Source organism: Pogona vitticeps, chromosome 15, assembly GCF_051106095.1.
Source record: "Pogona vitticeps strain Pit_001003342236 chromosome 15, PviZW2.1, whole genome shotgun sequence".
Taxonomy (NCBI): domain Eukaryota; kingdom Metazoa; phylum Chordata; class Lepidosauria; order Squamata; family Agamidae; genus Pogona; species Pogona vitticeps.
The window spans coordinates 10,032,650-10,047,187 of NC_135797.1; the positions used below are offsets into that span (position 1 = coordinate 10,032,650).

General features: G+C 45.2%; 1 protein-coding gene across 2 annotated transcripts in view; it reads left to right on the top strand.

Moving 5' to 3' along the window:
• Window positions 1-209: 209 nt before the first annotated feature.
• Window positions 210-14,538, top strand: part of ARHGEF2 (Rho/Rac guanine nucleotide exchange factor 2) — a 173,648-nt gene continuing 159,319 nt past the window's right edge. Inside the window, exon 1 of one of the 2 annotated variants that reach the window (XM_072984079.2) lies at window positions 210-338. The gene's annotated coding sequence lies outside the window, so the exon portion shown is untranslated. Of the gene's footprint in view, window positions 339-4,570; window positions 4,712-14,538 lie in introns of those variants that run through there. The other variant, XM_072984078.2, reaches the window with a different exon arrangement.

Here is a 14,538-nt window from a genome sequence, read left to right on the forward strand (position 1 = left end):
GACAGGTAAGACGAAATCAGCACAGTCCCACCGAAACCAGCACAGTCCCACCGATGGGTCCTAGCCTTACTCCCCACTTGCTTGCTTCTTGCAGTGTTCGCCAACTACACCAAAGCTGAGAAAAGGGAAGGATCCAGGAGCAGATGAGGTTGGCTTCAGACCCCAGATCCATCTGGCTGGTAGGATCCATCGTGAGCAAAGACCTCTCTATCCACTCAGCGGTGAGAGGCCTTCTTGCTTGAAGAAGAGAAGGGCAGGAAACCAGACTAGCATGGAATTCTTATCACGGGCCCAAAGACCCTTCTCCCTTCCGCTCTTCTTAACAGCAACCCTACCAGGTAGGATTGTTTAAAAAAAAAATCTCTTTATTGCAGGAGGGAGAAAAGCAGGTTCCATCTGCAGGGAGTTCTGGGTTGAGTCAAGAGTCAATCACATGGGACCTTTTAGGCTGTTAGCCATGGTTAGGTAAAAGTAAAGGTTCCCCTTGACATTGAGTCCAGCCGCGTCCGACTCCAGGGCGCGGTACTCATCCCCGTCTCCAAGCCGTAGAGCCAGCGCTTGTCCGTAGACAGTTTCCGTGGTCACGTGGCCAGTGCAACTAGACACGGAACGCTGTGACCTTCTCACCGAGGTGGTACCAATTTATCTACTTGTATTTTTACATGCTATATATTTATATCCAACGTGGATCACCATTATTAAAGTGATCCCTAGGCAAATGTTCAGAGGCTCCATGTCCATCAATATATATATATATATATATATATATATATATATAATAATGTTCAAGTGCCAAGGGGAAAGGATTTGTTTCTTTCAAGCAGGATAGGACTGAACATTTTGAAACGGGTGCTTTTTCAGAGTTTGGCGAGGTGAAATTAAAATTAGCAAAACCTGGATAGTAGGCACTCATCCATAGGGACACCATACCCCTGGGAAATTCTCCTGGACAAACCTCAGTGAGACGTGTTTGTCCAAGCAGACTTATTTTGTGATATATTTTATTTATACCATTTTAATTCTCAGTCGGAAATGCTCTCAGAGTGGGTTGAATTAATAATAATAATAATAATAATAATAATAATAATAATAATAATAATAATAATAATAATAATAATAATAATAATAATAACAACAACAACAACAACAACAACAACAACAACAACAACAACAACAACAACAACAACAACAACAACCATGATGATGATAATAGATATTATCATCATCATCATCATCATCATGATCATCATCATGGTTATTATTATGGTTATTATTATGGGTATTGTTTGTTGTTGTTGTTGTTGTTGTTGTTGTTGTTATTATTATTATTATTATTATTATTATTATTATTATTATTATTATTATTATTATTATTATTATTATTATTATTATTATTATTATTATTATTATTATTATTATTAAAATAATAAGATTATTATTCCTCCCCCAAGATAGACCCTGATTGTATACTTATGTTTTAAATATATTTAATTCAAAAAGAGTTTATGGGTCTTTCAAAAGGGCTGGCAGAATAACAGGATGAGGACAATAACATCTTAGTGGACTGGGGCCCATGAATCAAATCTGTCCTGCGACTGGTATATATCAATAGCCTCCAAATATCCCACTTACTGATACCTTGGTATAATAGTTGCAAGAGTGGTCTAGGTTTCTGGTTGCGGAGCGAGGGGGTTGGGGGTTCGATTCCCCACCGGGCCTCGCTGATAGGGGCCGGACTCTTCTACCTCCGCAGTCCTAAAATGGTTTTTAGGATGATTAAACTCGCAACTGTTCCTGCGTTGACTGTGGCAACGTGGATATATACAGTATGACATTTCGTCCACCAGAGAGAGCTGTTGGCTTCCAGGTGGCCTAATAGTAAATTTAAACAACGAAAATGGAAAAAAAAAAGTTTGAAACCAATAGTTATTGGTTGGAGAGATTCTTACAACCAAAGAGTCTGACTACCCAACCGTGTTGGATTTGGAGATTATATATCCGTTAATGCAGCCTAAGATAGCATTGGCCTGTTTTGCAACTGCATCACGCTTCTGGCTCACATTTAAATTCAAAACTCCTTCTCTCGTGTAGTATTGTTGAACCGAGTATCCCTCATATTCATTTGGTTTCGTTTTTCCTAGGTGTAGTACTTTGCACTTCTTGAGTTTCCTGCTCCGTAAGCATTCCTGCCTTTGTTGGCCTCCGAATAAGGAAGCGCTGTTTCACTACAGTCAGACCCCCATATCTGTATTTAAAACTATATATTTCTAGGATTTTCCTTTTAAGAGGTTCAGACTGCGGATAAGTGACAGGGGCCCTCCTGTAATTATTATGCCTGGGTCCCCTTGGAGACCTTTCCCATGCATTCCATCCTGTTTCAAAGCCAAAGACCATCATCACTCCATCATGAGGGAGAGAGTTCCAAAGGTTCAGTAGCCACGGGGGATAGAAGCATATCTTTTTGCGTTTGTCCTGACCTCATAGCAGTCCATTTCGCAGGCAAGGAGCCACATTTTTGTGAACAACAACAAGGGGGGGGGGGATATTTATTCCTTCCTAATGTTAAAGAACCAACTTCTAAAGAAGGCAAATCTGGGGAAAACTCATTTTCTCTCTGTTTGCTTGTCTGCTCCCCACCGATGGCTGTATATGTGGGTGAGTTTATGGGCTGACCCATATGTGTGTGTGTGTTTGTGTGTGTGCACACAGGGTGGGGGCACAAAACACCTTTGCAGTCCTCGGCTCAGGTGTGGTTTCTGTCTCACCTTCGTTATCGCTCCCCGTTTGCGGTCTGCCCTATCTTGACGGCCAAACCACCTCCCAGCTTGGCCGAGCCGCCGGTCTGCGCTCGTGGGCATGGCCTTCTTCCCACCGCTCTGCGGCAAAGGCGGTTTGGAAGGTTCTAGAACGTACCGATGAATCAGCTCGACGGGAATCGCTCGAGCACGATTTCTCCTCCTGGCCCGAGGCCGACAGAGGGAAGGCAAATTGCATTTCACAGTTCTTGGGGAGGACATGGGAAAGGGCCTTCTCGGTGGCTGCTCCCAGAGACTTTGGAACTCCCTCCCACTGGAGGCCAGGCTCGCCCCCATCTTGGCTGCCCTTACTTCAGGCAGGCTTTTCCTGACTGAGTGAGGGCTTTTTTTTTTAAATGAATTGTTGGCCCTTCCTGCTTTGAATGTGTTTTGATGTTTCTGAGGATATTTGTTAGATCCTTTTATACTCACAGTGGTTAGTGTTGAATACTAGCTTTTCAGGATGTAAAGCTGCCTTGGATCCCCCCCCTTTTTTTTTTAAGGAGAAAGGCTGGTAAAAAATATTTTTAAATAAATAAATAGGAAGTAAAGGGATGCTGCTAAAAAAGAGAGAAACCAGAACATTTGGGATCAAGAAGGATTTGAAAACTCCCTAGTCTATATTTCTGCCATGCCAGGAAATGGTCTCCCCCCCTTCCTCTCCCCATCCTTGGCCAAGCCTACCCGTTAACTCGGACATTTCTCACATGCTCAGAGACCCTCTCACCTTTAGCTACAACTATCCTTATTTCTTGTATTTAAAATATGTTTAAATCCCCCCCCTTTCTCCTTAAATAAAAAAGACCCAAGAGGCTTACATCATTAAAAGACAACATTTAAAGCTAAAAAAAATTAAGTACACAACGGCTAAAAAGGATCGGGGAAGGACCACTCCAAGCAATGGTAAACAAAAGTAATGTACTAAAAAAAACCCCACATTCAAAGCACAACAAGCCGTTCAAAACAAAACCCACTCAGGCCGTCGGTCACTCGGGGAAAGCTTGCCCGAAGGGGAGGGTCTTGGCCTGCGTGCAGCAGGATGGGGCCCAGACTGGCCTCCAGTGGCGGGGAGTTCCAGAGTCTGGGAGGAGCCGCCACCGAGAAGGCCCCTCTCCCGTGTCCCCACCTGTGAAGGTGGCAGGACGGAGGGAAAAGCCCCTCCTGATGATCTTGACACTCGAGGAGACTCATGAGAGAGAGAAGAGAGAGAGCGAGAGCGCGCTGGATGAATCAAAACCAGTCCTTTGCATTCCGCAATCTGGCGGCCCCATTCTGGACCCACTGAAATTTCCCCGGGGCGCTTTCCTGAGACCATCCCATGCAAAAGCCACGATCATCATCCGGCGGGGTTCATGTCACCAAGGCGTGTGTGTGTGTGGGGGTCACCCTGGCCAGCTCAGACCTCTCTCCAGGAGGGGGTCCAGCTCTTGAACTGGTTTGCCACTGGTTCAAAAGCTGAGCTGCCTGCTGGGACTTTTCTGGGAGATTTATTTCAGATCAATCCCCTTTCTCTGGTTAGGAGAGCCTCTCTCTCTCTGGTCACTCCCGTTGAGGAGGAGGGAAGAAGAAGAAGAAGAAAAAAAAGAGGATTTTGCCCTGCAGGTCCGAGAAAGCAGAAGAGCCAGGAGCCAGGGCGTGAAGGGTTAATTCCCGGGGAGGATCTATAAACACCGGAGGTGGTTTCTGGTGTGTATTTAGTGCTGGAAGAAAGCTGGGAGAGCGAGGAGGAAGGAAGGAAAGAAAGAGACCGGGAGAAGTTTGGTTGGGGGCTTCATGAGGACTAGTGGCATGCGAGTGAATTTGAATTCCGGGAGCATACAGCCTGCGCGCACCTCCTTTGACTTGGGGGGCGAAAGGAAGGGCTGGGGAAATTAAGGAATCCAGCCTCTGGGAGTGGCTTGGTTGTTGGTTGCAAGGTAAGTGTTTGCTTTTGTTGCGGATCTTTTTTTTTTTTTTTTAATTCGTTTCTTTTTGACCAGGAACCGTTTCTTTACCCCCAAATAAAAGGATCAGGTAAAAGCTGAAGTCTTCTTATCAGCCGCCTCGGGTCCTTTGAAGGAGCAAGGCGGGGTACAGACCGATTTTAAATCAATAAATTTATTTATTTATTTATTTAGTAATTAAATGTATACCCCGCCCCTCTAGACCATGTCTACGGGGGGGGGGCTTACAACATAGACTAAATCAATATTAAAAATATATAATCATATAAATACAATTGCAATATTAAGACAATTAATTTAAGAAAGAAGTTACCAAGATGGGATAGAATAAGAAAAGAAGAGAGGAGAGATTTTTCTTCTTCTTGTGCAAAAAGCGGGCTGGTTTTGGAGAAGGTTGGACTCTGCTCATGCTCAGAGGACCTTTTATTTTTAAACGACTGCCCCCAATGCTTTCACAAGAGTGACTGGGAGTTTATGAGCTGCGTCTTTTTGCCATTATGTAGCCATGCAGTTTGGGTAGGAAAAAAACAACAACATTAATTTTTCAGTTTTCAGTTCCTGATTGGAAATACAATAGTGTTTATTTCCAGCCATGTTGCGACAATGTTTGTGCCTCCAGACAAACAGTAGAAGGTAACAAAAATGCTGCTAAGTGGATACATAGCCTTTTCCATGATGGTCTCTATCTGAGGCTTTTTCGGGGTTCCTGCTCATCTTCCTACCCGTAAGGGCTGTTGTTAGTGATGGTTCTCCGGTGGTTGCGTCGCCCTGTTTCAGGATTTGGGGCTCGGATGTCGCCTTTCCGGCCTCGATCTCGTCACTTGAGGCTCGAAAGCCGCGCAAGATCCCAGCAAGGTGGAGCTGCTTGTTTCCCATAGAATGGTAGAACAGGTGAAGCCGGGAGGGGGCTAGAAGGTCATCCAGACCAACCCCCTGGATGGAGACCAGGATTTGCCTTAGGATTCTGGGGGGCAGTGGCTTCAGACTTCACCCTTGGATTCTGGTTGGGTTGGGGGACCGGCCAGATGACCCCTTCAGATGTTGCCACAACTGCAGATCCGGTCAGCCCCCAAGCCGATGGGGGTGGAGGTGCAATTGAGGACCCCAGACCCATAACTACCACCCCCTGTGACTCATCTCTGCCCTAAATCCTATGATTTGAGTTTCAGGCAGAGTTGAGTCAAGGGTGTTTATGGGTCTGGGGTCCCATATATTTGTCTGGGATGGGGGGGGAGAAATGCCCTTTGCCCATGCTTAGTGGCATTCTCCATAGCAGCACTGAAAACAGCAAAGTTTTCGTCTGGCGTCTGAGACTCGGCTGTGTTTTTTTTAACCACCGAAAGAAGGGAGAAAGTTTTAAAAACTTTTATTTTTTTTAACCACCGAAAGAAGGGAGAAAGTTTTAAAAACTTTTATTTTTTTTAACCACCGAAAGAAGGGAGAAAGTTTTAAAAACTTTTATTTTCCGGCAGATTTTTCCTTTACAGCTGGTGGTCTGAGAGGGGTTTTGTTCTGTTTTTAATGTGTTTTAATATTGCTCTTCGTGACCCTTTTAATAGAAAGTTGAATTCATTTGTATTCTTACTGTTTTAGCTTTTAAATACTGTTTTAATAACGTTAAACTGCCCCGGGTCCTTTTGGGGAGAAATAAATAAATAACTTTTTAAAAATGTTCTCTTTTTTTTAAAAAATGTGAAGTTTTATTTTGATAGGATGAAGTCTAACTAAGTATAACTAAATTAAACTTAGTACACAGATGTGAAAAGTTGCTTTTTTAAAAAATTTCCCATCCCTTGCTTTAATCCTCCATACTTTCTTGCCACTTTTAAAAGAGTTTCTGGAAGTTAAACTCCCAAATTCTTATAGGGTCACAGATTCCTCGGTCCTTTCAGCAACCCCCTCTTTATACACCCCCACCAGTTATTTAGAGATAGACTGTCTGTGAACATGGAGGTTCTCTCTAGTTATTTAGACCCTGCAGATTGCTGAGAGATCTTACTCTGCATGGATTTCTTAGTCCGTGACAGCTGGGGAGGCGTATATACAGAAAAGCCTTTCTACTGAAGAATACTTTTGTATTCATATTTGCAGCTATAAATAAATAATCTTGAAGAAAGGGGATTTTCTTTGTGTCAAGGCTGAAGAACACATTATTAAATCCCCTAAGGCTACATTTTTATTTTTATATTTTAGTTCTCTGTATGTTTCGTACTTTCTTCTTTATGGACTGTCAGCTTCCCCCCCTTCCCCCATCATAATCCGGTCCGTTGAAGCATTCTGTCTAACCTGGAAGAACGCCAGGAAGGCCTTTTCAAATGTGCTCTCCGTGCTTCACAAACCGTCACAAGGCTCCAATTGCCTCTAGGAAAACAGTCCTGACCTTTGAAGTTCTCAGCATTTTTTTTCTTTGGGTGTGTGTTTTAAATTTCTGCCTGCTGAAGAATTCTGTGCATCCTGAAAGCTTGGCGGTTCCAGGGCTGTTGAGCAATTAAACTAGTAATTCCTAACTTGAGACCCCAAAGCAGATTTTCCCATCCTGGCACCCTCCAGATTGGCAGTGAGCGGTCAGGGGTGAAGTCTACCGGCTTGTGGAGAGCTGGATTAAATGGTTTCCCTGTAAAAGAATTTCCAGTTTGCTGGAAACTGCAAAGTTTTATGTCGATGCATTATAGACTTCCAAGATTTGACTCTCTTTACGATGCAGACAGTGAAAGAGTTCTGTCTAATGCAAAAGTATACATATTGAGGCTACATAGGTGAAAGACAGTGAGAGTGCATGTGGGAATATCACACTTAAAAGAGTATTGTACTAGGGTTTTAGAGTGCCATAGTCCTGTCCTCACAGAGCCATCATGAGCCAGCCTCTCTTTGAGTCGTTTTGAGGATAAAGTGAGACAATCTACGTACCGTATTTTTCGCACCATAAGACGCACTTTCCCCCCACAAAACAGGGGGTTGGAAAGTCTGTGCGTCTTATGGAGCGAAGAAAACAGATTATATTTTCCTGTTTTCATCTCCTAAAAAATTGGTGCGTCTTATGGAAAGGTGTGTCTTATGGAGCGAAAAATACGGGTATATTGCTTAGAGCTTAATGCAAGGACCTTGGAGTGTGCAATTAATAAAGTAAGGTAATATATGGTGCAAAGTTGGTTTGACAAAAGAAAAATTCTTCGTTCTTTGAGAAGAGAAGGCTGAAGGGAGGTAGGATAGGACTTTTCAAATTCTTGGAAGGTAGCCATGCAGACGAGGGGCAGGATTTATTCTCGATGATCCATAATGGCCTCAAGCTACAGGAAGCCAGATTTAGGCTGATTATCGGGGGGGGGGGGAACCTTTCTAACAGAACAGTATAACAGTGGAACCCATGACTTTGGGAGGTGGGGAGCGCTCCAGCGCTGGTGGTGCAAAACTGGACCACCCTCTGTCCGATCTGCTTGGATTGGGATTCCTGCCTTGAGCCAGGGGGTTGGACTGGATGGCCTTAAGAGGCCCCTTCCAACTCCATGATTCTAGGATTCTGTGTTTAAATCCGGGCAGTGATATAGAGAGTGAGGACCATTGCAGAAGCTGTGGCCAGACCTTCGTGCGTTGCCTAGACTTCCTTACCACAAAGTTGAGCTTGGTGGGACCTTTTCCTGCAAGGCAGCGCAGTGTTCTGTAGGGCAGTGGTCCCCAACCTTGGGCCTCCAGATGTTCTTGGACTACAACTCCCAGAAGCCTTCACCACCACCTCTGCTGGGCAGGGTTTCTGGGAGTTGAAGTCCAAGAACATCTGGAGGCCCAAGGCTGAGGACCACTGCTGTAGGGGAAGACAGTGCAGGATCACAACCCTGATAAGCTATGTCAGTGGTCCTCAACCTTGGGCCTCCAGGTGTTCTTGGACTTCAGCTCCCAGAAATCCTGGCCAGCAGAGGTGGTGGTGAAAAGGCTTCTGGGAGTTGCAGTCCGAGAACATCTGGAGGCTGAGCTATGTCTTAATTGTTGTGAGAATCTGTGCATGCAAGCTTATAACACTTGGGAGGAACAGGGGAATGCTAGAATAGAAATGTTGGGCAAGAAGGGTCTTCAAAGGTCCTCTAGTCTGACCCTCTGCCCATATCGTAAAGGGAATGTAGGCACAAATGCAGTGAAACCACCTATCTGTTGAATGTATTTGATACCTTCCTGTCTTACCTTTCTCCATGGCTTCTCTCCTACTTTTATTTTCACAACAATCCCTGAGAATGAGGGTCAGGTTGAGAGGCTCGGACTGGCGCACAGTCACCCAGGGATTTGCGTGGCATGGATGCAGATTTGAACCCAGGTCTCCTATACCGTATCAGTCCAGCGGTCTAACCGGGATGCTATACTCTTTCTGTTCTGCAAGGCTTAGAGAGTTACTATTGTCAATCTCATGATACGGTGTTGGTTCATAATCGAGCGGCAAGGGAGATGATGTTGGAGGCAGAGCTTAGAAACGTTTCTGGGACTCCCAGAATCTCCCAGGGATTTGTAGTTTTTTTAAAAAAGCAATGTTTCTAAGTCATGACTCTAGAATCCTGACTCTTGCGCTGGTGCTCATTTCTAGGTGGCTTCAGCTGATAATCACATTTTGAAAGTACTTCCCAATTTTTGTCATTTTCTTCTGGCTTCTGTAGTGAATCAGCTGGGTCCCTGGCATTGTTTGAGGAGAGGTGGGGCCCTTACCCGCCCACATCGATTTGGCATCTCTTTAGGTTTTTTTTGAACCTAGATTTCATTTCCTTATTGATGGATGAAAATGTTTGCCTGTACAGCAACAGTGCCCAACTTTGGGTAACCCTGATGTTCTTGGACTGCAGATCCCAGAAACCTTCTTCGCCAGCTCTGCTGGCTTGGGTTTCTGGGAGTTGCAGTCCCCTTTACCCAAGGGTGGGAAACAAAGCTGTACAGAATCTTTGGAAAGGCGGATCTAGTTTCTTGTGCTTAGCGATATGGTAGAACCAGGGCTTGTCAGATCAAAACCCTTGAACCGTTTTGAGTAGCTGCCACTGTAACACCACTTATGCAAACAACACCCCCCCCACCCTGGTTTCCCTATTCTTCCTGAGCTTAGTTGATATTCTCACAGTTGTTTAGTCATTAAGTCGTGTCTGACTCTCCGTGACCCCCATGGACCAGAGCACGCCAGGCCCTCTTGTCTTCCACGGCCTCCCGGAGTTTGGTCAAATTCATGTTGGTCGCTTCGATGACACTGTCCAACCATTTCATCCTCTGTCGTCCCCTTCTCCTCTTGCCTTCACTCTTTCCCAACATCAGGGTCTTTTTCAGGGAGTCTTCTCTTATGAGATGGCTAAAGTATTGGAGCCTCAGCTTCAGGACCTGTCCTTTCAGTGAGCACTCAGGGTTGATTTCCTTCAAAACGGATAGGTTTTGTTCTCCTTGCAGTCCAGGGGACTCTCAAGATCCTCCTCCAGAACCACAATTGAAAAGCATCCATTCTTCAGCGGTCAGCCTCCTTTATGGTCCAGCTCTCACTTCCATACATCGCTACTGGAAAAACCATAGCTTTGACTATGCGGACTTTTGTCGGCAAGGTGATGTCTCTGCTTTTGAAGGTGCTGTCTAGGTTTGTCATCGCTCTCCTCCCAAGAAGCAGGCGTCTTTTAATTTCGTGACTGCTCTCACAGTAGCTGGCAGGAAAAAGGATTTTTCCAAAGGGGAAAAAAAAGTCACGAACTATTTCTTTGTAATGCGAATCATCTGAAAGTAGTTAGTCTTGAATTAAGAGCCATTAGCCTTAGAAAAGACCTGCTCCTCGATAGTTGATATGCACCAGTCCAGTGGCTTTTCTCCCACTGAATTGCCCTTATGGGGGAGTGGCTACATGGATTGTCCTAGGGAGCATGTATCTTAACATGTTGTGTGGGCCTTTTGATGATGGATGTTGTTGCCCCCTTGAGCTTTCCGCGTCCTCCTGTTGCTTCCCGGCACCTTGGAAAGAAAAGGGGACAGGGTTAGCTAGGGCTGTGCAAGCTGGCCGAGGGGTGATGGAAGATGTCGCTCAACCCAGGTGAAGAAAATCAGGTTGGAACGAAACCACTGGAGCAAGAAAACTTAACGTCCTACTATTAGCTGTTCTTACAGAGGTTAGCGGAAAGCATTTCAGGCTGCCACAAAGGCATAATTTGAACAAGTTGTTTATATTCTGGAAGTACTCTGTCTTTTGTGTGTGAGCCTGGCAGACACACAGGAGAGGGTCTTCTCGGTGGCTGCTCCCAGACTCTGGAACTCCCTGCCACTGGAGCCCAGGCCGGGCCCCGTCTTTGTAGTCTTTGCACAAGCAGGCAAAGACCTTTCTCTTCCGACAAGCTTTCCCTGAGTGGCCTGAGTCGGCCTTTTTTTTTTAAGTGGGATAATTGTACCTTGTGTTGGTATTGTGTATGTTTTTTTGCTTTTATTCATTAATCCTTTTAGAGCATCCTATACTCATTTCCACTAACTTAAATACTGTCTGTTAATCGTCGCAAGCCACCTTGGGTCCTTTTTAAGGAGAAGTGGGGAGGTTTAAAAATATTTTAAATGTAGGAATAAATACATTTGTGACTAAAGGGGGGAAATTGTGCGGGTCCCTGTCCCAGGGAATCACAGCAGGGCAATACAGAGCGAATTGGGTCTTATATTAATTTTTGCCCCAATAAAGGCATTCGGTCTTATTTTCAGGGGATGTTTTATTTTTATTTTTTTCATGTACAGCCATCTACGTTGATTCAAATACCAATTTTTTAGGAGAAGAAAACAGGAAAATATAATCTGTTTTCTTCGCTCCATAAGACGCACAGACTTTCCACCCCCCTGTTTTGTGGGGGGAAAAGTGCGTCTTATGGTGCGAAAAATACGGTACAGTCGTGTCGTCTTCTTCTGGTTGCTGCACAAAGGTGGAGGATGGGGTTTCACTGAACTGGGGCTTATTTTTGGGATAGGGCTTCTATGACGAGCATCCTGAAAAATCATTACTAGGGGCTGGGGAAGAATGGGACACCCAAGCGGTCAAGAGGAGTGAATTTTGCACGGGTTATTTGTTCTGTGTTGTAGACCTTCGCAGGCACATTTGTTCCTAGTAAAAGTACTACTGCCTTGAAAGAAACGCACCGTGTTCCCATGATCAGGGCCGTCTAATTTCCCTCCCCAGAGGTGGACCCCCGACAATGTTTGGGTTTGCAGTAAGTCCCTTAGCTGTGAGCTGGAGCGGAGAGCAGATCCTGCCTTGTGAGTTTCACATTGTAGGCATCCTTCAGACTATGGTGTCGTGCTCTGTATGGAGGTCTTGGAACAGCGTCTAGCGTGGCTGAGGAGGCCAATTTCAAATTTGTCCGTTGTAAACCTAGCAGCTTCGTTTTCAAGCCAAGACCTGTCCTTTCATACATATTGGATTGGAACTTCCAGAAATACTCTCAGAGAGCATCTCACCATCGCTAGAGGAAATTAGTATATTAAAAAAAAAACTGGTGGGCAAAAGGTTTCCCATCTCTTTTTAGGATACTGATGGGCGATAAATAAACTTTGTTGTTGTTGTTCAGGTGTTAAGTCGCGTCCAACTCTTCGTGACCCCATGGACCAGAGCACGCCAGGCCCTCCTGTCTTCCACTGCCTCCCGGAGTTGGGTCAAAGTCATGTTGGTCACTTCGGTGACCCTGTCCAACCATCTCGTCCTCTGTTGTCCCCTTCTTCTCCTCTTGCCTTCACATTTTCCCAACATCAGGGTCTTTTCCAGGGAGTCTTCTCTTCTCATCAGATGGCCAAAGGATTGGAGCCTCCGCTTCAGGATCGGTCCTTCCAGCGAGCACTCGGGGTTGATTTCCTTCGGAATGGAGAAGTTTGTTCTCCTTGCAGTCCAGGGAACTCTCAAGCGTCTCCTCCAGCACCACAATTCAAAAGCATCAATTCTTTGGCGTTCAGCTTTCTTTATGGTCCAGCTCTCACTTCCCTGCATTAAATAAACTAGCCATGCTATTTTTTTTTAAGAAAATCAAATCACCCAGAGGAGTTCGGCGCTTCATACAACACCCTTGTGTGGTAGGCCCCGTTTGAGAATTGCATCTTGTTCAAGGCTACCTGTCACCTGCCTTTACCACCCCTAAGTCCACTCCAATACGTCCTGCAGCGCGAGTGACCTGGCAGGCATTTTACCGGCCTGCTCAGGTAACTCAAGGAAGTGATCCAAACCACACAGGACACGAACTTTGGAAATCTCTAGCAAGTCTGTCTCCCTACCACCACCACCCGCCCTTATCTTCGTTCTGCATCCTCCCAAATTCCATTCACCATCTCCTAGCAATATTTTCTGTCTTTTTTCTTTTTGACATTCTTTGTGCTTCCAACCGCCAGGATTTCAAGAGTGTTTACATTCTTAGAGCCAGCGAGAGTTTAATGGTGTACTTTTTCCAATCCTGCCTGGCATGTTTCCCCCCCACCCACCCACTTTTCTCCCTTTTTTTATTGCAACATGGCGTGCCTTGGCTATCCTTTATATAGTTTTAAAGAGGAGGTGGGCCGATAATGATCTAGACGCTGAGTTTCCTAGCAATCCGGTGATTGCGTTTGACTTTGGGTGGAAGCTTTTGTCCGGTGGATCAAAGCCCTGGAGTGCTCGAGGCTAAGATGGCAATTATTTACCAGTGTATTAGATTTCCTTGAGAGTCCAGCGATTTGAGGTTTGGAGTGCTGGCGGGGTGGGGTGCTCACAAGTGGCCCGTCAATTTCACGTGGGCCCGGCCCATGCTGTGAGAAGGAACAGAAGGCCAGATTCCAGAGCAAGCGCAAGGCAAAGAGGAGTGGCTTTAACAAAGGGTGTAAATATCTGGGGGAATCCTTTGCCTACAGCAAGGATAGCAAACATGGGGGCCAATCTCGCCTCCAGTGGCAGGGAGTTCCAAAGTCTGGGACCTAGAGGGAAGCCTCTTATGATGATCTTAACACCTGAACCAGCTCATAATGGGAGAAACAGTCTTTGAGATAGCTTGGACCCAAGCCATTGAGGGTTTTATGTGTTAGAACCAGTCCCAACAAGATTTTTCACATTTGATTTTTAAACAAATGGGTTAAATCCTGCAAAGGAGATGTTACTATAACCTCCAGTCATTGCTTCCTCGTTGACTAACAAGAAGGATCGAGTGTTTGCAATCTTTTAAAATCGTTAGCCCCTCCCTTTGTTGCTTGTTGTGTGTTTGTGTTTTGTTTCACAGACGGAAAGAACAATACGTTTGCCCCCCGAGAAATTTTGTGCAAATGGCAGAAGTGGATTCTTTACACAGCCTGTCTAGACAACCCGCCCTGTTACAAAGAAGTAATTTAGCCAGATGGTTTGAGTGACTCGTTACAAAGGTTAAACCCAACAGGATACAGGAAGTGTTATCCTTGATTGCCAGGTTGCTGGGTGTGAAATGGGAGTAAAGGAGTAAAGATTGAGGTCAGAGGGAAATGAAATAAACGGCAGTAAATGCTGTTAGTCTTCGAGTGGAGGAAGGAGAAGCTAGTAGCCCATTGCAGCAGCACTGATGGATGGTGACAGGAATGCTCAGCTAAAGTGGTATCTGTGACGCAACTGGCAATCCTTCGTTTCTCTTCGGACCCCAGAGAAGAGAACCAAACTTCTCATGCATTTTAACCCAACTATCTCAGGCTGAAGCCAGCCTTAGAAGTTTTTTTGTTTGAGAATAATCAGTTTAGTATCGGTCTTGGTACCTGAAATGAGAGCTTCTTTTCTTGGGAGAAAAGGCACTCTGCAGATGTTCAGATACATTCTGCACAACTATGATCCAACCAACCAACCAACCAACCAA